General features: G+C 41.5%; 1 long non-coding RNA gene across 1 annotated transcript in view; it reads right to left on the minus strand.

The window, feature by feature from the left end:
• The window catches only part of LOC102024234, a 73,735-nt gene that overhangs the window by 43,304 nt on the left and 7,374 nt on the right, over positions 1-23,057 (minus strand). The window contains exon 2 of the long non-coding RNA XR_260703.2: positions 7,899-8,044. This is a non-coding gene — a long non-coding RNA (uncharacterized LOC102024234). The remainder of the gene's footprint in view (positions 1-7,898; positions 8,045-23,057) is intronic.

A 23,057-nucleotide genomic window follows, 5' to 3' on the forward strand; every position in this document is an offset into this window, starting at 1 on the left:
TTGTAGTTTATTTAACCAGCTTCCTTTTGGGGGATAGTTGGTGGTTTCCAGTATCATACTAGTACAAAAAAATACAGTTAATTTCTCTGTACACATACAAGTAAAATTTCACTTGTATGCATATATACCTCTTAGCTAAGTTATACTCTCTAGGAGTATAACTGCTGGGCCAAGGGCATTTTATGACTTGATATCTGTTGCGTAAATTCTCTAACCATTGTGTGATGGCTTAGATTTAGTATTCTAAACACTAGATTTAGTATTCTTCCCAACCCTCATGTGTTCAGAGGTTGGGCCTTTGGAAGGTGATTGGATCGTGGGTGCTCTATACTCATCAGTAGATTAATCCAGCAATGAGTTTAAAGCTAAATATGCTGCTAGGGGGTGGCCGCTGGGGGTAAGACCCCAAAGGGTACATGTGTCTCCCTCCTTGGATCCTTGCTTCACTCTCCGCTTCCTGACTGCCATGATGTGAGCAGCTTGCCTGCACTGTGCCCTTCTATCATGCCCTTCCTGCCTTGCAACCAGTCGGCTATGTACTAAGCCCTCTAAAACCGTGAGTCAAAATAAACTGCTCCTCCTTTAAACTGTAGCTGTGGGGTCTTTTGTCCCGGGGATGAGAAAGCGACCGAGATATGCTGCATACAGACTGAGCTGATCTTATTCTCACCAGCAACATTTGGGATCTTATTTTCTCACTCTCTTACCAAATCAAGACATTATCAATGCACTCAAACTTTATGAATCTTGTAGGCAAAAATGTTTTCTAATTCTACTTCTAAGTTTGCATTTTTCTTCCTATGAATGGGCATTTTTCAAAATTTTCAAAACCATTTATATCCTCTTATCTTTGCCCATTTTCTTAATGTATTATTGGTCTTTTTATTGATGTAGAAGAATTTTTCATTCACTATTGTTCATCATTTGTAACAAATAACCTCCAAAATCTCTTATTATTTATCTTTGCTGCATAAAATAATACCTTAGAGTCCTCCAATACTAATTATGCTTACTTTAAATTCTTATTTATCTTATTCCTCCACAAATGTGGAGTTTGTTTGTTTGTGTGACCCTGGGGATTGAACCCGAGGCACCATATTGCTGAGCTATATCCCCAGTCCTTTTTCATTCTGAGATAGGATCTCTCTGGACTGTCCAGACTGGCTTTAAACTTGAGATCTTTTTGTCTCAGCCTCCCAAGTAGCTGGGATCACAGGCTGGTGCAGCCACACCAGGAATGTGGGATGATTTTTTTAAAATCCCTGTGCCCTGCTTGCTGTGTTGACTCTAAGCAGACTCAGCAATGCCAGTAGAAAGATGGGATGTGCCGCCAACAACTTGCCAGGGTCTCTTCTTCCAGGCGTGAGGCTCCCCAGCTTCCTGGAGGAAGAGAATTAAGAAGCTGCCTGAGGCATCTGCCGCCCTTCTGGCTCCAGTGCCGGTCCTGTTGGCCTGGGAGCCCCGCAGCAGCTGCCTCCCATCAGCACAGGTCGGGAGAGATGGGGCAGGGATGTGGGGCAGCAACAGCAGGACCTGGGAGACCTTCCTTCCTTCTGCAGCTGTGGACCCTGAGCCACGCTCCCTTAGAACCCGCCCGGCTGTAAGTCCACTCGTCAGGTCATTGTTCTGCACCATTTCCACAGGTTATGTCTTCCAAGAGCTACTCCCATAAAGTCATTCTACTTGTTCTGGTTTATGGTTCTAACATTTAGGAATTCCTTCTGACTTTTGGTCTACTATTATCATTCTTTCTTGGTTTCCAGTATAGTTACTTTCTTGCCCTCTGAAATACTATTCCTGTAGTTCTTGTGCCCATTTTAAGAATAGGAGAGGTATGTGCTCAGGATACTATCTTAATCTAAACTCCTCTCACTACTTTGCACATCCAAAAGAGAGGTGCAGCCAGGTGTGGAAGCACACACCTGTAATCTCAGCACTTTGGGAAGATGAGGCAGGAGGATCACAAGTGAAGCCTAACTTGGACAATATAGCAACATAAGGAAACCATGTCTCAAAATCAAAAATAAGGGGCTGGGGATTTAGCTCAGCAGCACAGCGCCTGCCCGGCAAGCGCAAGGTCATGAGTTCAATCCCAGGTACCGGAAAAAAACAAACAAACAAACAAAATCAAAAATAAAAAGGCCTGAGGGTATACATAATTCAACACCTTAGGTCCAATCCCTAGTACTAAAGAGAGAGAGAAAGAACAGTATGTAGCTTTGCACTGGCTTTTTGACTCTGAGCTTCCAGAGCCCAAGGAATATGAGCTACACAACCTGATACTAACTTAGCACATTGACCAGCTCCAAGGAGGAACTCAACAAACCTGTATTGTATGATGACAGAAAGGTACAAAGGAAAACAAGAAGAAAGGTATTTTAAGAGTTGTTCCACTAGGATCAACTCACCATGATTTTATTGTATATATTGCTAGCACAAAGTACAAATGTAGCAGAGGTGAATCAAACCTTTCCTTTCCTTCGCAGTCATGTGCATGTTGTAGGGGCCAGGTAGCAAAGACTAGAGGCTTGCTTCCAAAGGGCAAAGGTTACTAGCCTGAGGGAAAGCACCTCCTAGAAATGCATCTACAGGCTTTTGACAAGAACGTAGAAAAGTAATTATTTGGTAATTTGGGCAAATAGAGAAGCATGTATTTCAGGATAAGTAAAACTAGAGGTGGAGGAGGACGGGAAGAGAGGTCCAAAGCACATGTTTCATTATAGGCACAGAAAAGGCTTTGCAGATGCATTGCAGATGTCCTGCTTCCACATACTCAGCCATGCAAAGGAGTAATAACTGCGTATTTTTCAGAGATGACCCAAAAGTAAAGTTCAGAAATAGAGATGACAGATAAACCACACCAGACAAGCATAATTTCAAATCTGGCCTTGCAAACTTTGCTAGCTGTAAAGAAGGCTTGCCTTCTGAAAGTACGGTCAGCCTTAGGTTTTCCCGCGGCCCTTGGGTGCACTGAAGTTATGCTGGGATCATGGCTCAGAATCAGCCAACAGAGGTTTGCTTCCAGGCGGGGTGCTCTGCGCTGAAAACCCCAATAATTCATGCCTGCCCTCCAGCAGGCCTGATGCCCACCCAGAGGGAAATATGTAATCCAAAAGAGCAGAAGTCAGCTCTGCAACGGAGACCTAGGTCGCGAGGAACCAGGCCAGGAGACCTGCAGACAGGTTCAGGGAGTGGGGGCTCTTGTGCAGCCCTCGGGTTGGTCTTAGGATTAGAAAGCTGACATCATGCACAGAACCCTAAAACTTTCTTCAGCGTCCCTCAGATTTTGCCTTCTCCTATTCCATGGCAAGGTGCTGCTTCTGGATCCATCAGCAGACCCGCTGGCCCTCCCACCCACACGGTGTAGTTCTTGGCACATAGCAAACCTTTGCTGTGTTTTGATTCATTTCTTCCCACCACCCAGCTGGAATACCCTAAACCAGCCATTCTCAAGGTACAGTCTGCAGACCCCAGAAGTTTCAGAAACTCCCACGGGAAGTTTTCAAATTTTTCAATTTTTGATGGATGTTTTCAAAATAATACTACCTTCAAAAAGATAATAACTATTTATTAATTTATCTCTCGTGGTCATTCAGTCGGGAAGGCACAGTGGAGTGTTCCAGAGAGTGCAGAGCCGGTGACACCACAATAGATTAAATGCAGAAGCAGATATGAGAATTCAGCTCTCTTCTCAGAAGCCAGGCTTTAAAGAGATTTGCAAAAATGTAGGACGGTGCAACTATTTTCACTAAATGGTTTTGTTTTGGGAAAATATAGTTGTTGTTCTTATATGTTAACATGACATGCATCTACTCTTGTTATTTTATTTTTTTTGTTTGTTTGTTTGTTTTCCGGTACCGGGAATCGAACTCACAACCTTGCAATTTTAAATGAATGCACAAAATTTCCTAATTTGTTGGTTTTAACTTTAATATAGTACATATAAATATGTGGAACCCACATAAATACAACCTCTTTGAATTTCTTAATAAGTTTTCAAGTGTAAATCGTTTGAGAACCATCACCTTCAATCACACAAGCAATCATTTGACCGATCCTTTTTCTCTTTCTATAATGATTTTTAACTTCCACTTTTATTTATAAAGGTGATATGAAATTTAGGGTACAGTGGTACGTTGGTTCATGAGCTCAGTTCTCTCCATGATTCTGATCAAATTGGACGAGAATTGAATCAAATTCAATGGCTAGGTTCAATGTTGACCTTGTGAGGATATTTGATCGGGTTCTTGTCCAATTCAGTTTGTGACTAGAATTGTGGAAAGAATTAAGTTCATGATCCAAGGTACCACCATATAAAAATAAGTAAAGAGAAGGATTCAATATCTTATAATCAGACCACTCAGTGGAAGACATTATTAACACATTGGCATAGGGATGTCCGTTTCCACTGGATGGGGAACATACGGCACGTGTGCCGAAACTGGCTATTTATTATCACTGAAGGCTCTAAAATGTTCGCCATCACTGTTTTAGTCCATTAATACATGACGAACATATAATTAAAATAGAGTGATATGGTGATAATATTTTCAACCTTACTTCTCTTGTACTTAAATATAGCATAGAACCAGTGAATATCATTAACAATTTTTCTACAGCCCCCACTATAATGATTGCATTTTCATTGGTTTAATTAAGCTCCTGGTTTTGGACATTTGTATTGCTTACTTTTTTTTTTGTTATATACAGTGTTACAGTGGACAGCCTTTTTGTACATGTTTGGTAATTTCTTAGAATAAATTCCTAGAAGTAGAGTCATTGTGTCAAGAAGAGTCATATTTTTATTTTCTATACTTGGAAACATGGCATACAATGTGAGAAAATCATCTTTAATTTTACCAATGAACAGTTACATATTCACTTGATCTCTCAAATGCACCATTTTTCTAAAATGTCAACGTTACAACCTGCCCTTTTTTCTCAAAATGCGGATTGTCAATTTAAAAAGCTCTGTTTCATGTACTGTGCCATAATTTACATTTGGACATTTTGGGTTATTTACAACTTGTTGCTGTTACTAAAATATATTCATGTACATGGAGATCTCCAAAAAATGCATATTTTAAAGTTCCTAATGTCTGTTGCCAAATTGCTCTTCAGAAATGTTGTACCAGCACCTATAATAGTAGTTTCATTTGACACCTTTGAATTATGTCATTTCTTTGCCACTCTGATAGTTTGAAAACAGCGTCTCATTTTTTATAATTTTTGTTTCATGTGTTAGTAGCATGTTTGACTATTTTCATATTTCTCTTGAACTATAAATTTCACTTTTTAAAAATGCCTATTAGAATAATGTATTTTTATTGAATCAAAAGCTGCTCATTTTTCTCAAATATTTGTCTATATACTGGAAATGCTGGCTTGTAGAAGAGAAATTATTTCATAACTAACACAGTTTTATATATTTGTAAATATAAACTTAATTCTATTGTGTAAATTCATTTACTTTAAATACTCCCCACTATGTTTTATCTCTATAAAAATCTGAATTTCAAAGAATCAGATAATAATCATCCATATTGAGCATATAAGACTACTTTAAATGGAATTGTATAAATTATAAGATGCTATTTGAAAGTAAATAAAACTACTTTTTAATACTTAAATATATTCAAAGGTAAGTAGTATGATTTGGTTTTGGTTGCAACTCATTTCCCAAGCTTATTATGATAATATCGAAGCCAGAAAAAACTCTCAGGAACAGTAACTAATGAGGGAAGGACCAAACATAGGTGGCACAGGAGAGAGAGAGGCCCCTAAGGATAGAAGATGGTTCCGTAGAACACAGCAGGATGAGATGGGGAGGACAAAGCCACCTAGGGCCTGCAAACTGCTGCTGGCTGTGGATGGGTCAGTCCAAGGTCAAAGCTGGCTTCAGCCTCATAGTTCTAACCTTCATATCTTCTTTCGTCCTGTGCATGGCCCCTCCCCATCTACTCTCTGAGGCCAAGGTGAGCAAGACAGGGCCCTTGGAGAGGAAGCTGGGAAGAGCTGAGTTGAGGAACAGCCCTCGGATCTGCAGATTGGGATTCCGATGGGAAGAGAAACTCTCATGACTTGCACAAGCTCACACAATAGGGACAAGCAATTTCCAAAGAGCCTGGCTGAGGCCCCACACCGAGTCAACAACAGCAGATCCTCCCTGTCCTTGTTAAGAAGAGCTGAGGAAATGGGTTGTCCAAGGTTGTAGCTGAGAGGAGCTGGGGAAGTAACGGGCCAACTAAACACCAGCCACTTCTAACTCTAATCTCGTCCTGGCCCTGAAGCTCCAGGCAGAATCCCACACACTGTTTGGCCTAGAGGTATTTACAGAATGCAAAAAAAAAAAAAAAAAAATGAGGAAATGAAAATATGACATTTGTAAAGCCCATGAAATGAAGCAACAAATTATCAGTATTCTTAAGAATTCTGAGCTCTTCAAAACAAAAAGTTTTCACCCAAAAATAATGGGAGAAATAAAAGCTTCACTCCCCAAATGTCAGTGGTCACTGCATCTATTTAGTTTCCTACAGGGAATCCTAATAAATATTTAAGCTGTTCCAATCTACCCTGCCAGTTAGTAGTTAGGGGGAATTAAGCAGTGGATTACAAGAACGGTTTCTCCAGGAGCTTTGAAGTCTACTATTTTAGGCTGTATGATCACAGGAATGTCTCATCCACTTCCCTTTCTCCTTTCTCTTTTAATCTTTTGTGGGGAAAAAAAGCTATCAACACACCAACCTATGTTGCTATAATGATTTTCTTAGTGAGTACTGCAGTCATCACACAGACTTTCATTGTAATCCCCCCTCTTCCCCAGCTCCTAAGTTTTCTGACACATTCCCTTCAGCCTAAAACTTGCCAGGCTCCATTCCCTGTTCACATAAACTTGCAACTCAGTCTGTCCAGCTGCTAAAGAGAAGAGCATTGGAAAGACTAGCTAACAGAAGTCGAGATAATCATAACAGCCACTCATCACTTGAGAAAAATGTCACCATCTAGGGAATTACCGAGGAATTAAAAGAACAGGAGAGGATAATTAGGCGATGTCTGAAAGCCCAATCAATGTGGTTTTTTGACTGAATCTGCAAAGGTCACAAAATCAAAATGTCTAGAAAGCAACCTATGGACAGGAGGGTGTCCCGTTACCAGAACTTTCTCCTCCAAGGGTGAACATCATTAACTATGAGAGGTTTTTTTAATGCCCTTGAAAGTGGTTTTTGTGCAAAGATAATATTGCTCAGTGGTTTACTTTGACTTAAAAATTAATATTTACATTATTGTAGTTACAAAATAAAAATTTTATGAGATTTTAAATTAACCACATAAGAAATAAAAACCTAACATATTTTAGCAAACATTTTTACCATTTTTAGCAAACATTTTTCAGAACCTTAGATGAATTATAGATTTAATTACTTAAATACCTTAAAATATATATACATTGTCTTTTTGAGACAGGGTCTCCCTATGCACTTCAGGCTGGCCTTGAGCTCACTTTATAGCCCAGGCTGGTCTTGAACTAGCAATGATCCTCCTGCTTCAGCCTCCCAAGTGCTGGGATTGCAGGCATGCACCACCACGCCTGGCTAAAATATATTTAACTGTATTTTTTATCAATTCATTGTTTTCAAGTTCCCCTTAAGTATAGTCTTTTGGTCCTCCAAAGTGCTGATATAAATTATGTAAATGTGATAGATTAAACTTTTAACCTAAAAATCTCAAATCTAATTACTTAATTACACACTTAAAATTTAAATCATTAGTCTGACATGTTCTCTAAAAAGACAAAAACTTTTAAAGTACAAATGTGTAAAGGACTAGCCGTGCACCCATGTCTGAATTTTAGAAGCACTCCGTATTTAAGTTTGTAGTGGGGGATAAAAGTCACTTACCTGTTAGTAAGTAATGATGTCATCTCAAACAAATCTGGGGGCTTCTGAGTCGAGACCACTCACTCTTCCATCAGGCTAACAATTCTTTCTTGAGTCATTTTTCTCCATCTCTTTCTTCTTTTCTGAGTTCTTGTGCCTGCCTGCTGCTATTAGAAAATCCAGAATTATTGTTAACTTCCCAACACAGAGCAATTTAGCCATAGTAGCTAAACTTTTCCTAATTGGGTCTTGCCTAAGTAGGACTTATCCTTCTCATCCAGAAGTTCTAACAAGCTCAAAAGAAATCCAGTAACCTCTGACATATCTGATGCCTTAATTAATGTTCCTCCTCTAGAATGCAGAAGCAGGGGGAGATAATTCTTTTTCTAAACAGCATTTATCTCCCTTTTTGGTTAATGAGGTGCTAAGCTTTCTCAAGATGAAGATCATAATTTTTATTTCCTTTTAAACTCCATACTCACTGGTCTTCTAACAGTATTTCTGTTTCTTTACAAGGGACCGGAAATCCTGCTGGTCTTTCTTTTGAAAGCCAGGGCAGCCAATTAAAGACAGGAATAAATTTTTGGCTATTCATCTCACTGCGTGGAGGACTCTGTATCCCCTCCCCTTGAATCGGAACTGAACTTAGTCACTTACTGACCGATGGAATATGACAGAGAGAAAGCTGGACCAGTTCCACAGCCAGACTTTGAGAAAGTGTGTAGCTTCTGCCTTGCTCGCTTGGAGCTCTGAGCCTCTGTGCCACTGTGATATATTACACAACATGAATTTTGGTTTTGACACCAAGTCCTAGCACAGAACTCCTAAAACCCTTTTAATTTCAACGGTGAAAAGAGTATTTTCGTCTTAACGCGGTACCACTGCTGGGTTCCTGGGTGTAAACTGACCACCAGAAACACCAAGATGTGATTAGAAGCTTGGAAATTTCAGTCTCACCACCGCCTTCCAGGAAAGGCAGATGAGCTGCAGACTGAATCAATCAGACCTGCATAATGAAGCCTGCATAACAATGCCTGAACTGTAGGGTTTGCGAAGCTTCTAGGGTGCTGCTGTCACGGTGACCCTGGGAGAGTGGTAAACTCAGACATGGGTTAGGAGCTCTGCACCCCTTCCTGCGCACTTTGCCCTGGGAATAGCCCTCCATCTGGCTGTTCATACGCAGCCTTAGTAATATTTTTTCTAGTAAACCAATAAGCATAATCAAAAAAAAAAAGCATAATCAAAGTGCTTTTCTCAGTCCTATGAGCCAGGCTATCAAAAGTTCACACCGAACAAGGGGCCTTGGGGAGCCTCCACGTTGCAACCCATTCAGAAAGGAGTTGTGGGTAACGTGGAAACTCACTACCAACATGGGAGGGGGAAGCAGTTCTTATGGAACCGAGCCATAACCTGGGGTTCTAATGCCATCTCCAGATAGACAGCGTGAGAAATGATGTGAATTGCAGGACACCTACTTAGTGTCATTATTGTTGGATGCTGAAGTGGGAGGAGAAACACATTTTGATGACTAGAAGTATTCTGTGTTTAGAGGATAGTAGGAAAAATCAGTTGGGTTTTATCCTATCGTATGTAACCAGCAACAAAGAAGTCGGACACCCTCGAGACTGCTCTAAAGTGAGGAATCTGAAGCCATGTGAAGAGGTCACAGAGGTGGGAGAGCTGCCCAACATCCGCCGTCACTACCAACACTTGAATGGATCATCTTATGACTCCAAATGACTCCAACTGGTCTCTGCAACTACATGAAAGGCCCCAGGCCAGAACTGCCCAGCTGAGCACAGTCCAATCACAGAAACTTAAGAGAGAATAATACATTGATTTTGTAAGCCCCCAGAACATACAGGAGGCTTAGTAGGAAGCACTAGATAATCAGCACAGCAGATAATTGTACTACGGTTTTAAAACTGAGATTTTGCTTCACTTGGCCAAAACCAGTATGGAGGTTTTGAAATACAGTACAGCCTCGGGGGACACTCAGAGGAACTCCCACATGTCTATCCTCTTGAGCCACTTCTTCCGGCATAAAAAGTGAAAAATCAAGTGTACTGCCCTCAGCCCCACCTCTTAGGAGGCCTGTCTCTCCCAACTAACCTTTCGGCTGCACTGTTCACTTTCCCGTCCCTGGGACAAAGTACCTGCCATTCACTATTCAAGAGGAGAGGTTTAATTGGCCCAAAGAGACGGAAACACCGGCCATGCGTGGATGGACTCAACAGTGCAAACACACTCATCAGGGCTCTACTGTACACCCAGTTCTACCAAGGTGTTACCCACCTCCTAGGAAGCCCTTATAAAGCAACAAAGCTTGAGATCAACCAGACACTTGGTGGCAGGTTGATTACAGGAGATTCTCTCCACCCTGGAGCGACAGTGATCCATCCTTACTAGAACTGGCAGATTCTCACCTGGCTTTCATTTTTCTGTCTGCCTCTCCCTTCCAGAACCACCATTCAAGAGCATATAGAATTTCTAATTAATTATCAGGAGATTCCAACCCAATATCACTTCAAATCAAGGGGTCTGGTTTCAAGGAAAGACGCACAACAATCAACGCATGAACATGTAGAGCGTCCCCTGAAAACAATCGGCTTACCAGAACAATCGGGCTGCTTACTAAAAATAAATAAACTAAGGTGCCAAAGACAAAGTATACAAATTAAACAATTAGCTACGCTCTGTCCTCCAATAACTAGAGTAAGCAGGTCTGTATCCCTGTCCAGCCCTCTTATCACGTCCAATGGATTCCCAGGAGTCCACTTAGAGAATGTACGCTTCTCGGGCCTGCATCTTTACATTTCCTAGGATTAACAGCCCTGGTACCCAGAGTGCGGCTTTCTCTAAGGCAAATAGCAAGACCTTCGTTGAGGTGGAAGCTACAATTACTGCCGGTTACTTTGGGCTCTTCATACCAGTGACTCAGCATGGAAAGAAACGAGTTACTCCATTGAGGGGAGGGGGCAAAGGATGTGACCACCCTAGGGGCAGGACTGCTCGCTATACAGCAGGAGCAGAGGGACCATGTCTGTAACACAGGGGGCTTTCCGGGGGTGGGTGTCTGCATACTTCTATGCAAGGTGATACTGGCAAATAACCAATTCTAGCAATCACAGCCCAGCATAAAGGAGGAAATTAAGAGCTCGGATTCCTCAAGCCTGGAGATGTTGGCACACCACCAAGCGAACAGCATAGAGGAGCCGAAATGCTGGCCAAGGCTGAGTGAAATCTAGAATAGGCATTGAAGAAGTTAGGTGATGAATACCTTTGCGATTGTAGCGCATTTGAAGCAGCAAGGATTGCAGCTCGTTGCACTAATCCCTTGTATTAAGCTCTGTTCTGGAGTGATTGCAGCTGCTAACACTCTGAAGGTCCCAGTGAGAAAACTGGTCTTCATACCTGGTGCAAGAAAAGCGTGGACTGCATCTGATGCTTCTTGTACCACTCTTCCTTCTGAGGCCATTGGCAGTCATGACTGTGAGGAAATGTTACCCAGGAAAGGAGGAAAGTGTTCCAGTACTGACCACATCTTGCTTTGGGCATGTCTGTGGCTCGCCATGCTATTTTTCTGTTGCTGAAAGAGCAAGAGACCCATAGGAGCTGTGACATGGGTCACAAGTGTATCCATGTCCCAAGCAAGGGGAGATTGCACCACCTGAGAGAACTCTTGACCCATAGGAAATGTCGAAGGACAAAGGACTAAGGACAAATTCTTCCACCTGTCATCCCTCAAGTCACTTCCCAAGTGAGCTCTCTGAGTGCAAATGAGCCCAGAGGAGCTCCTCCACTTTCCAGGTCCACTCAGGCTAAGAAAGAAGCCAATGAAAGTCAACATAGTCTTTGCAAATAAGATAAAATGCTGCGGAACAACACAATACAAGCTTTCATTATATAAAACCATCAGCTGTGAGGGGAATAGAGTTTTTCATTCATTTTAGCTACTTTCTCCACCATAAGACAGAAGTTAGGATACATACTCTCTTAGTTACTTTTCTCTGGTTGAGACAAAATACCCAACATTCAAAGCTAAAGGAGGAAAAGTTTATGTAGCTCACAGTATGTAGAGATTTCAGTCCATAATCAGCTGGATCCAAGGCAGGATGGCATGGCAGAGGAGCACGGCAGACAAGAATCAATCCATGGTGGGACAGGCAGAAAGCAGCCAGCAGGGAATCTCCCTTCCCCTTTTATTCAATTCAGGCTATCAACCTATTAAATAGTGTCACCCACATCCAGGGTGCACTTTCCCAATATCCACACGCAGAACGATGCTAAACCAATCGGTGGTTAATCCAGTTCTCATACTCCCTTCGTCGTATTCATACACCCTAGATCCAGCCACCTCCAAAAGCCCCATCTATAAGTCTATGAGCTTTGGGGGTACATCTAAATACAAGCCATAGCACACATATTCCTTTACACATTCTTCCCCACAAAAAAACTACTAATAAAAAATAAATTGTTTGCCAGGACTGGTGGCACATGCCTGCAATCCCAGCACTTGGGAGGCTGAGGCAGGAGGATCGTTGCAAGTTTGAGGCCAACCTGAACTACATAGTGAGACCCTGTCTCAAAAAGACAAAAAAGAAAATTGTCCTGGGGAGGAGTATATTTAGTATCTGTTTTCTGTTGGTGCTGCAACAAATTACCACATGCTCAGTGGTGTACAAGGATGTAAATTTATTATTTTGTAGTTTAATGGATTAGAAGTTCAGCATAGGTGGCAATGGGCAAAAATCAAGGTATCGGCAGGGCTAAATTTTCTTCATAGTGAAGGATATGTCTCCTTGCGTTTTCCGGTTTTTAAAGGCTCCCAGCATTCCTTAGGTCACGACCTCCTTTTTCCCTCTTCAAAGCCACATCACCTCATCCTGACCTCCTCTTTAGATCCTTTCTTCTATTTTTAAAGACGCTTGCAGTTACCTTAGGCCCACCCACGGAATCCAGCCTGATCTTTTTATCATAAAACCACCAAATTGGTAACCTTCATTCTAACTGAAACCTTAATTCCCCTTTGCCATGTAATGACATCCTCATAGGCTCCCAGGATTAGGATGTGGACACCTTTGAGGAAGGGATAGAAAACATTATTCTGACACAGTGTCATGGCATCGAAGAACGAGCTTATGAATTTTCTTCTAAATCAACTCCCATGTTTATTTTAACCCATAATCTCATTTAATTTTATCCAACTCCATCTCTTTCTTGTGCCTATACTGAGATATAACATTTGCTCACCTTAGGACAGTGACTCCAGTTTCGTCTTATTAGTGAAGTGGAATATAAAAAGTAAAATCCAGAAGAAGGAACACAAGGATGGGACAGGAGAGCGGGAAGGAGGAAAGGTGGTGGGGACTGGAGGAAGGAAGGAAAGGAGGAAAAGAGGAAAGGAGGAAGGGAAAGGAAGGGAAGGGAAGGGAAGGGAAGGGAAGGGAAGGGAAGGGAAGGGAAGGAGAAAATAGACACAAACAGTGACAGACCTTGATTTTATTTTCACATAGAGAAACTATGCTTAGCTACTCAATCTTGAGATCTCAGGAGGAAGCACCTATCTGCTTGAAGTTAATAATCTCTTTCAAACTCTTAAAGTTCTGATGAAAAATTTTGATCATCACAACTAGCCGAAACTATGGACAAGTATGAACTTCTGTTATCAGGGTTTATTTAAAATTATAATGTAAATTATTTGTATATCGTAAGCCTTTCCACCTTGAATTGTCTTAAAACAACTCATCTTCTTCTTGATCCTGGTAATGAACAGCACATGAGAAACCATAACATCCTTTAGAAAAAGAAAAAGGCATTAAGTGATGAAATTTATCCTACAGGCATCTTCAGTAATTACCACTCATTGTTCTCGTGTGAATTTTTCATATTTTATAACCTTCCAATGTGATCTGTAAGATTAAATGTGATGAAGTGTTTCAGTAGACAACATGTAATATTTTATTTTACTATTGATCTCAATCCATGTGATTAAGAGTAATTCTGTAAGACATATTTCTTTTGAACTAGCAAATCCAACAATAGCGAGGAAGAAATGTCAGGGAGACGACATCCTGAATATGCATTGGCACTTCAAAACAAATGGATTGCTAAGAAGTTATTTGAGATTACTTGAGCATGGATAAGTATTTGTTGCTCCCTTCTTGGCCAGAAAATTGTTAGAGAAATAAAGCGAATGGTAGAATATTTCCTTGTGTAAAGCTTAACTATTTTCTTTTGAGAAGACTGGCTCTAAAATATCCCAGTGCTTTTAGCTAATGTATCTTTTTGGTTATGGCAAATGACAGTTCACTTCGGAAGCCAGGAATACGAACCACAATGTATTTAGTACAAGGGATGACGAACACGAGAACTGGGAGCGGGAAGGCGTTTCAGGAAGGGAAGTCTATGTCTGTGCCTTTTTTTAACCATGCCAACTCCTCACCTGATTAAATCATTTGAATTTTTCAGGTTGATTGGTTGGTTGGTTGGTTGGTTGGTTGATTGGTTGTCTCGCTATGCTTTCCAGATTGGCTTTCAACTACTGTGTAGCCCAGGCTGGCCTCAAACTCACAGCAATTCTCTGCCTCAGCCTCCTAAATGAAGCTATCACAGACATGTGCCACCACATCTGGCAAGTTTTAAATTTTTTAAAATTTTGTGTTGCTGGGACTTGAACCTAGGGCCTCACACATGTTAGGCAGAGTCCTACCCGCTAAGCTACATCCCCAGCTCTGATTGGAGTTTTTTTGCATGTATAAATTTCCACTCCAGAAAACACTGATCTCTAAAGAAGCCTTCTCTCTGTCTCATTCTCAAATTATTTCTTTTTTTTAGTTGTCCTGGTTTCTTTTAGCAACAGCATCTATTCATATTCAGATGTATTAAGGCAAAAAAATTAGGAGTCAGATTCACAATTGGTCACACTTAAAAGTGGAAAGTGAAAGACAAAAAATATTTATTTAAAGCTAGTAATCTGTGGCTCCTCTAATCTGGGAATTGGGAAGATCGCTATTGGGGAACCATATGAATGCCTTGTTCACATGGTTTTTGAGCATATATTTACTATTATTTCATTCTTAATGGACATTCTATCCTTAAGGATATTGTTAAATAAATTATAAAAGCAAAGGATCCGCTCCTTGTTTAGCTAAGAGTTTAGTTCTCAAAAAGTAGTAGGTAATTAGGTCATAAATAATTCTCTCAGAAGAAATGAAGTTAAAACAGGTTATTTGGATAATGCATTTGAAGAAATGAGGTTAGAACAGGTAATATATTTCATTATGTTAAGAACAGTGCTAATTGTTCCTATTTCACATTTCCTTAATAAAAGAAACAATAGGAAGATCTAGGAGGAAGCAAAACAAACATGAAAAATTCATCATGAATTACATATTAAAAATCATTGACCATCTCTAGTTAATCTACAGACTAAGTAGACCATTCACTTTTGACTTTCATTATATCCTGTGAAGCGATTCTCCCACATTATGTCTTTCACATGTATTTGTTCACCAAATTCTAACAAATGTGCCAAGACACAATAATTAGGACACTACAACAAGGAAGATATTTACCCAAAAAAGGAAATTTAAGTAAATTTCTTACATCTGTATAGTGCTCTGTCCACAGAACCCTTTGATCACCCCCTCCACAAACTTGGCATAAGCAAGGAAACCCCTCCAATACAGAAGTAAGAGGAGCAGCCCCCAAATCTTAGTTACTCACCAAGCAAGTGCACATTTGAGCATAAAATCTGGGTTTTACGAACTCTTCAGAAATTGCTCAGAGAACTCATTGTCTAAAAACATAAATACACCTAAAAGGCTTTGATAAAGAACACATAGCAAGCCATTAATGGGTTATAACTTGTTATCAAGTATGTAGCCTCTGCAGTCCCCCTTTCAGAGAAAAAGAATTTTCTTTATGAAATTCTATTCATGCTCCATAGCTTAGACTGGTAAACCACTATATTTGCTACATTATATCTACCATAAGTTTGGACAGGAGAGTTCTTTAAACGTAAGTGGCATATACACATTATTTTGGTAATGAATAAGAAAATTACAAGAATGTATATTCTTGTCTTGCATTACTAATGCAAACATGAATCAAACCTTACTACCAATGCTGATGTCTATCATAACATCTGTGTTATATATAGGAGCTTGTCTGTATGTAGAGATTTGATATAATAATCTTCATATATTTCCATTTCTATTGGAATTATCAGATTAAGAGGTTGGTTGGTTTCAATTTTCAAATATCTCCATGTTAAAAATATTTGTACATTATGATGGGTGCCCTTCATTCTATTATGAGAATTTCCAATTCAGAATAATATCACTAAATCCCAGTCAGGCAAAGCTTTTTTAAGTAGGCACTGCTCTCTAGGGTTAATGATAATAAATTCCATCTAATAAACACTTGTAACATACCAAGTACATACACTAGCCAATTTACTTCATTTAATTCTCAGGTTCATGAACAAATGCTCAAATCTGGGATATTAGTTCCCATCTTACAGATGAGAAATATAAGACCTAGAAAATGCATAAACCTTCTCCCAAGAATATGAAGCAAGTAAGTGGTAGAACTGACATTTGACCAGGGTTGGGTAATTCACTGGATTTATTTGTTGAATAAAATTCATTATTTTAAATGACAAAATATCATCATTCCAACAATTATCGCAGATGCCTTATTGACAGAGTTTTATCATGATATTTGTCATTACCATGGCCTATTCTGTCAATATTTTGCTTGAGCAACAACTCCAAACCTTGTGTTCAAAAGATTGTAACAAGGGCCAGGGTATAGCTCAGCGGCATAAGTGCCTGCCTGTCAAACACAAGGTCCTGGGTTCGATTCCTGGTACCAAAACAAAAGTGTGTAACGAGAGGCAAGAAATATGTTGGCACACATCTACTAAATATATCCTGGCACATTACATTAAACTGCATCTTGCTGTAGTGAATCACACATACATTAAATAGGATTATCAGTGGAAAAGACACCCAACTCTCTATGGTAGACTAGTCAATTGATTGCCTGAAATTGTACAGCGATTTACTCTCTGCAAGCTCAAACCACCAAACTAAGTTTCACAACTAAAATAATCTCAAAGCACACATTTGGAGAAGATAGCAACAGAATGTAGTTTAGCAGAATGAGCAACCAGAACTCTTACCCTAATCCAAAGACTTTGTATGGATTTAAAATGAATAAAGAAATGAGCAATAAGCTTTTGACTCACAGACCATGAACTGTAGGTCCGATATGGGGACTGGCGGGTGTCCCTGTGATGGGACTGGGTAGGTGAACTGCCCCACCCACAGCCAGCCGCCCTGCGCCTGTCCTTTCTGCCTGTGAGATAGGAAGGACTGTTCTCCTGAGCTCCTTGAGAAGGAGTTGCAGTGAGTTCAGCCTTGTGTTGAGCTCCCAGCTGGGAAGACTGCACCGTGGCCTGGTTTTACTGGGAGAGGCTGCAGTAGGTGCTGATCCCAACACCCACCCGAAAGCGACAGGGGGAAAGACAGGGGCAGATGACCTGGCTTCAGATATCGTTCCTGCTTTGGAGAAATGACCCAGCCTCTAGGAGTATGTCTGCTACGCTATAAAATTGGGATTGAATCGTAAAAATATTCATGGCATTGTGAGGAGTAGCTGACATGAGGCCCAATGCCCTCATGGAGTGTCTTCTCAATAGATTTTCTTCCTCCGTCCATTTTTCTTCACGAACTTCCGCAAGTGTGCCGTGCGCTCTCCCGCATCTCTGGGTGGTTGGACCCACAGCTTTGGAGAGCGCACTTCTCTGTCGTTTAAAGCTCGCCCTCTTCAACCTCCTCATTTGGCTCCAGGTCCACGCTTGTGCTTTGCTCTAAGAAGGGGCTCTACACAGGGAAGTGAGAGCTGTAACCCTCCCTCTCGGTCCCTTTTGTGGAGCCCCAGGGTCATCTCGAGCAGGCCTGGGGAGGCTTTCTACACTAATGGTGAACTAAATGATACATTAAATTGGGTGACGGCTGCCTTCGGATGAAGATGAAAAGGGCCCTGGCTGCTCTGCAAGACACTCTTTCCTCCAGGGTGTTTTCAGCTACACTTTTCCCTTCCTCTTTAAAAAGCACGGGTGATGAGGACTGTCTGTGCGTAACCCCGGAGCTGGCCCAGCAGCCGGGGCACTGGCTGCTGCAGGAAAAGAGGGAAGGGAGGTCTGTGCAAGAAGAAATGCCGCAGCTTTCAATTTGCTTTGCTTCCTTGCTCGTTCTTTGGAAGGGAAGAAAATACAAGCACAAGGAAGGTAGCACTTATTTTACCAAAACTTGAAAAAACAGCAAATCCAGGTCTCCGGGTAAGTTTCTGAAGCATTCCACCAACTTTTGATTATGGTGCCAATTAGGATAAGCTTTGCGAGCATGAGTTAGGTGTTTCTCCATATCTGCCATGCTCACAGAACAGAGACAATCAGTATTTAATGCACATGTCAGCAGAGGACCAAGGAAAGACTTTTAGAAGGTAGAGGACTCAGTCTCGCCAAAGGGCCAAAGGGCAGATTATGTCACAGAAAAAGGGGCAGAGGGATTCGGACCTCAAGCTCATGGGAGAAAACCTGCTGTCTTCTCAGAGTGCAAATTGATCTAAAGTGTGGATGTCCATCAAGCAGAATAAGCAGACCATTGTATTTTACTGTCTGCTGCTTGCACTAAACTAAAGCAGCTTGTGTACTTTCAGCCATTTTCTTTATAATTTGTGCTATTAAAAATGAACATAGTATATATGTAGTTTGGTTCTGTGGGCTTCAAACACAAAGAATACTAATAGAATATTTTTTAAGTATTTTTTTTAAATCTCCAGCTATATAAGAGATAAGACATTTTTTGGAACTATATAAACAGATAACGTGTGAATTAGCCATACACATATGAATACCGGCTACTTACAAGCTTACATATTTCTACAAAGAAGTAACTGAGCAGGGTTGAAATGCAGGTCTCACCAACTTCCTACCTTTTACAGCTGCCACAAAAATTCAACGTAACAAACAGAAAACTACCTCAGGGCAGTGCCTGGCATGCCATGAGCAGTGGCTACAGGGCACATGCGTGCAAACACCTATCTCACTTTCACGTCCGCCCGTAGTGCCCTGTTCGCCCACTCTGCACACTGCACAGACGTGAAACGTGGCTGATGAGTGACACGGGGCTAGCAGCTGGTCTGCCACCAGCAAGTAGAAGTGACAGAAGAGCGGGCGACAGAGAAGCTCTAGAGAAGGGCCAAAATCCTTTTCAACATGTTTGGGGTGGGGACAAGAAGGCTTGATGAGATCCTAGAAGTGGCTCCGGCTTAGTGTGAGGTAGGGACACAAGATGCAGCGTGCGGCCAGGTGCTGCCAGGTGGCCTGCAACAGCCTATCTCCGAATCCCTTTTTCTGCAGATGGAGGTCACAGGTGAAAAGAAGATACATCAGAACCCTGAGTGGGAGTATGACAGGAATAGAAACGAGGTCTCCTCTTTGTTTGCCCTGGAATGTCACCATGCTCCCTGCCTGGCTCACAGACTATGTAGTTTGCCTATTTTTTCCTTCAGAAATGACTCACAAACGCTGTATTATTTTGCCTTACACAAACTGTTTTCCATCAACCCAGAAAAGAGAAAAAAAGTTCTTGAAGACATATGATGAACATGGCACATCTGTTTTTAATAAGTGACAAAGTGTAATAAAACCTTTCCTTCGGAAGAATATCCAGAGTTTCATCCTGAAGAGAAATTGTACCCATCTGGTCCCAAGAGAGCTGGTTTTTGCATTAGGGGTATTTGTTGGTTGGGTGATTGGAGAGTGGGAGTGGGGAGAAGGGGGAAGTTGTTAGATCCAACGCTTATCGTTAAGTGGAGTTGGTTTCTAAAAATGTTGCATCCAGAAACTGGTGAGTAATCCTTCTTCGTCGTGCAATATTATGTCACCAGATCTGCTGAGCCAGTGCACAATAAAATTAATCCTCCGTTCTGCAAAGGCCGGTGATATGGCAATCACAGATGTGCTGAGACAGAAGTGTTCGTGCCAGGCAGGGGTCATGAGCCACAGACCTAGGCTGTTGATGAATTTCCGGTCCACACATCACGCTAAGCCTACGCTCTCCGAAGAGAGGGGGAGGTGGCGAAGCTGCCAGCAAACTGCCTTGCAATTCTATTTCCTCCCTTTCCCCAGAGTCATTCTTGCACATTTTTGTACATTATTTTAAAACTTCTAACCAATCTGGTAGCATACTCATCATGAAGACAGCGTGAGCTGTCAGCGGTGAAGTCAGTGCTACACGTCCAGTTTTAGACTCGAGGCAACTGTTGAGGTACCCAAACAGGTGATAAAGCTTCACTGGGGACCCAAATCTGCAGTTCTCAAGCTCTTTCCATTATATTGTGCTGATCCAAACATCATATATCTATGCTTAAATTCTTTTTGGCGATCTCTGTCTTTCTATTTTTTTTTTTCTAAAAAGGTAGGCATCCGGTGAAAGGGATTCACAGTCAACATAGATCAATAACTCAGCTCTGTCAATGGCAAATTAAAACAAGCATCACCCTTAATTCACAGGTCTCATTCATGTGGCTCCCTATGATTAGTATGTGACACCAATGTCTACCTGTTTGTTTGTTTTTTTTTTTCCAGAATCCAGTCACATGTCCATGAAATCAAGATCCAGTCCCTCAAAATCCAATATTCTGATCTGTTGAGCTTGGGTGCAAGCTGGCTTGGGAAAGGCAGGATCTCTGGACCTATGTAAAACCATATGCCAAGAAAAATTGGGTTGCTGTTACAAAAAGACAGAATAAAAAACATCCACTGGGAGGGCACAGAAACCTGCTATTCCCTTGCCCATTGTTAAAATATTTTAGTATCTGTCCCTGTCTGGCAAGAATACAAACCCCACAAAGGGAGGTGTGTTACTGTTTCCTCCTTATAAGCCAAAAAGATAGCACAGAGCCTGATACATAGCAGGTGCTTAATCGATGTCTGTTACATAAATGGACAGGCAAGACTCACACGTTGCCTAGACGTTCCATCGTGAGAACCTGAGTAGAGCTTGGTGCTTCCTTAAAACAAAGGATTCTGGGACCCCTATTAAAAGTTATTCTTCCATTAGATAAATGTCCAATTGAGCATGTACCTTAGTAGACTCATCAACAGCAAAGAGAAAACCGCCTAGCAGTAGCATTAACCCTTTCAGAGACAACATTCACCCACTCTGTGTTTGGACAATCAGCCCAGTTAGTTGAGTTTCAGCAATTCTCATTTCACAGAAAATCACAAAACAATCTTTATTTTTTTAAAAAAAAAAGTCCTTTTTGTGTTTCCTCCCTTTGCTCTTTGAAGCTCTGAGTTCAGAGAGAATATCCGTCCTATTTCCTGTTGTGTACCTAACACCCCAGGCATGACCCAACACACAGCTGGTACTGGTAAACAGTTCTTGTATTAGTGAATATATGCACCCATGTGCTTTTTCCTTAAATCATTTCAATTAAATTTAACTAATCATTGAATTCTAACTCTGAACCAGGCAGGGCACTGTTGGGGACCTGGAGGAAATGTGACCTTAATGTTCTTAGTAACCCGCAGAGTTTTTCTGTGTGTGTTATTTTTTTCCCTCTCGAAGACTCAGTGTCACTAACATCTACAGTGAGAAAACAATAGCAAGGAAAATTGGGATGTGCAGTGAAGTCCTGTAACTGGGCTAGCCACCCCGTCCCAGTGCCAGCTGGTAAGCAGCCCTTTCAGGCAGGGCCACAGGATGACTCTCAAGGGGCTCAGGCGTCTTGTCATCATTTCTTCCCCCAAACAATAATCCACTGTTATACTTTACAACTGCTGAATGTAACTCACGCTGGAAGCAATAACATACATTTGATATTATTAAATTCACTTTTATTGTTGTAAATGTTATTAAAGTTAAAACATTAAAAGTATTGTGGGTGCCCTAGACACTGTGTCTGTGACGCCTGTTGAAGAGGTCAGCTGCACTTTGGGGGCTACTTGAGCGGGGCCCTTGCCCTATCAGAGCTGGTTGTCCCTCACTCTCCTTTCCTGATGGGAGGAGTTTCTGAGCCAGGAGCTGATCCAGGCTTTGTAGCTGGAATCTCACTCGGGAGACCTCCCCTTTCCTAGTTTGACATGGGAACAAACACAGAGACCTAAGTGGGGAAATCCCCACCGGCGTTCGCCTTCCCCAGTTCCGGATCAGGCTCTCACCTCTGCTGTTGCTAAGCTGTGGACGAGGACGCCTTCCCAATGCTATAGAACCCTCCTCTTGTTTATGTAAAGACCCCAATTAAGCCAGAAATAGAGCTTAGCACTGCAAACATTGTTTAAAAAGGGTTAAGACATTCAGGCCAGTGCTCCTGTTCATTATTCTCTGCTGAAACCCAATATTAGTAACAGCATGTACTGAAGACCTGGACCATGAATGAATAATGAAGCACTTGTACTGGAAAATATGTGAGCACCTAGTTACTGTATTTGGCAGGCACCTGTGGGGACAGGAGTTTGCTCTGTCTTACACAGCACTTTCCATGATCATTTTGCAGAATAAAACCAGAGATCAGTTATTTCCCAGGGATCTCCTGCAGGGGAAAAGATAACTGAGCAGTCTCTACCACCCACTCTTCACTGCCATGGAATAGGCACGGGTTCCTGGGAAATATTCTGGCCCAAACCGTGTCTTCCCTGAAAGTTTGATGCTCCACCAGCATTTAGTCCTGCAGTTCTTTCAGCATGTATAATTTCATGTATTTCTCCACCTGCTTTATTCTGCCGCAAGATTAAAAACTCCTTAAGAACAAAGAAAAAAACCGAATCTCTACACAATCTCTAGACAATGTGGTTGAACTGCTGAGAACAGAGGTTTCAGATCAGATCGGCTGTCGGTTGGAATCCTGTCTCCGTGGCTCACCACTTCAAGGTTCCATGATTTTGAGCAAATCTTTTAACTCCTCTGATCCTCAGTTTATCCATCTGTGAAAGGAGAGTAACAATCGCCTTTCTAGATTCCTGTAAGGATGAGGAAGCATGTGGTAGCGCACCTAGTCAGTGTATAATGAGCATTAGATCAATGCTGGCTGGTATCATCAAGATCACCCCACCACCGTCTTGGTATCCCTAGCACACAGTATAATGATTACTAAATACTA

The sequence above is a fragment of the Chinchilla lanigera genome, unplaced genomic scaffold (assembly GCF_000276665.1).
Source record: "Chinchilla lanigera isolate Chin_1 unplaced genomic scaffold, ChiLan1.0 scaffold00019, whole genome shotgun sequence".
In the NCBI taxonomy this organism is placed as follows: Eukaryota; Metazoa; Chordata; class Mammalia; order Rodentia; family Chinchillidae; genus Chinchilla; species Chinchilla lanigera.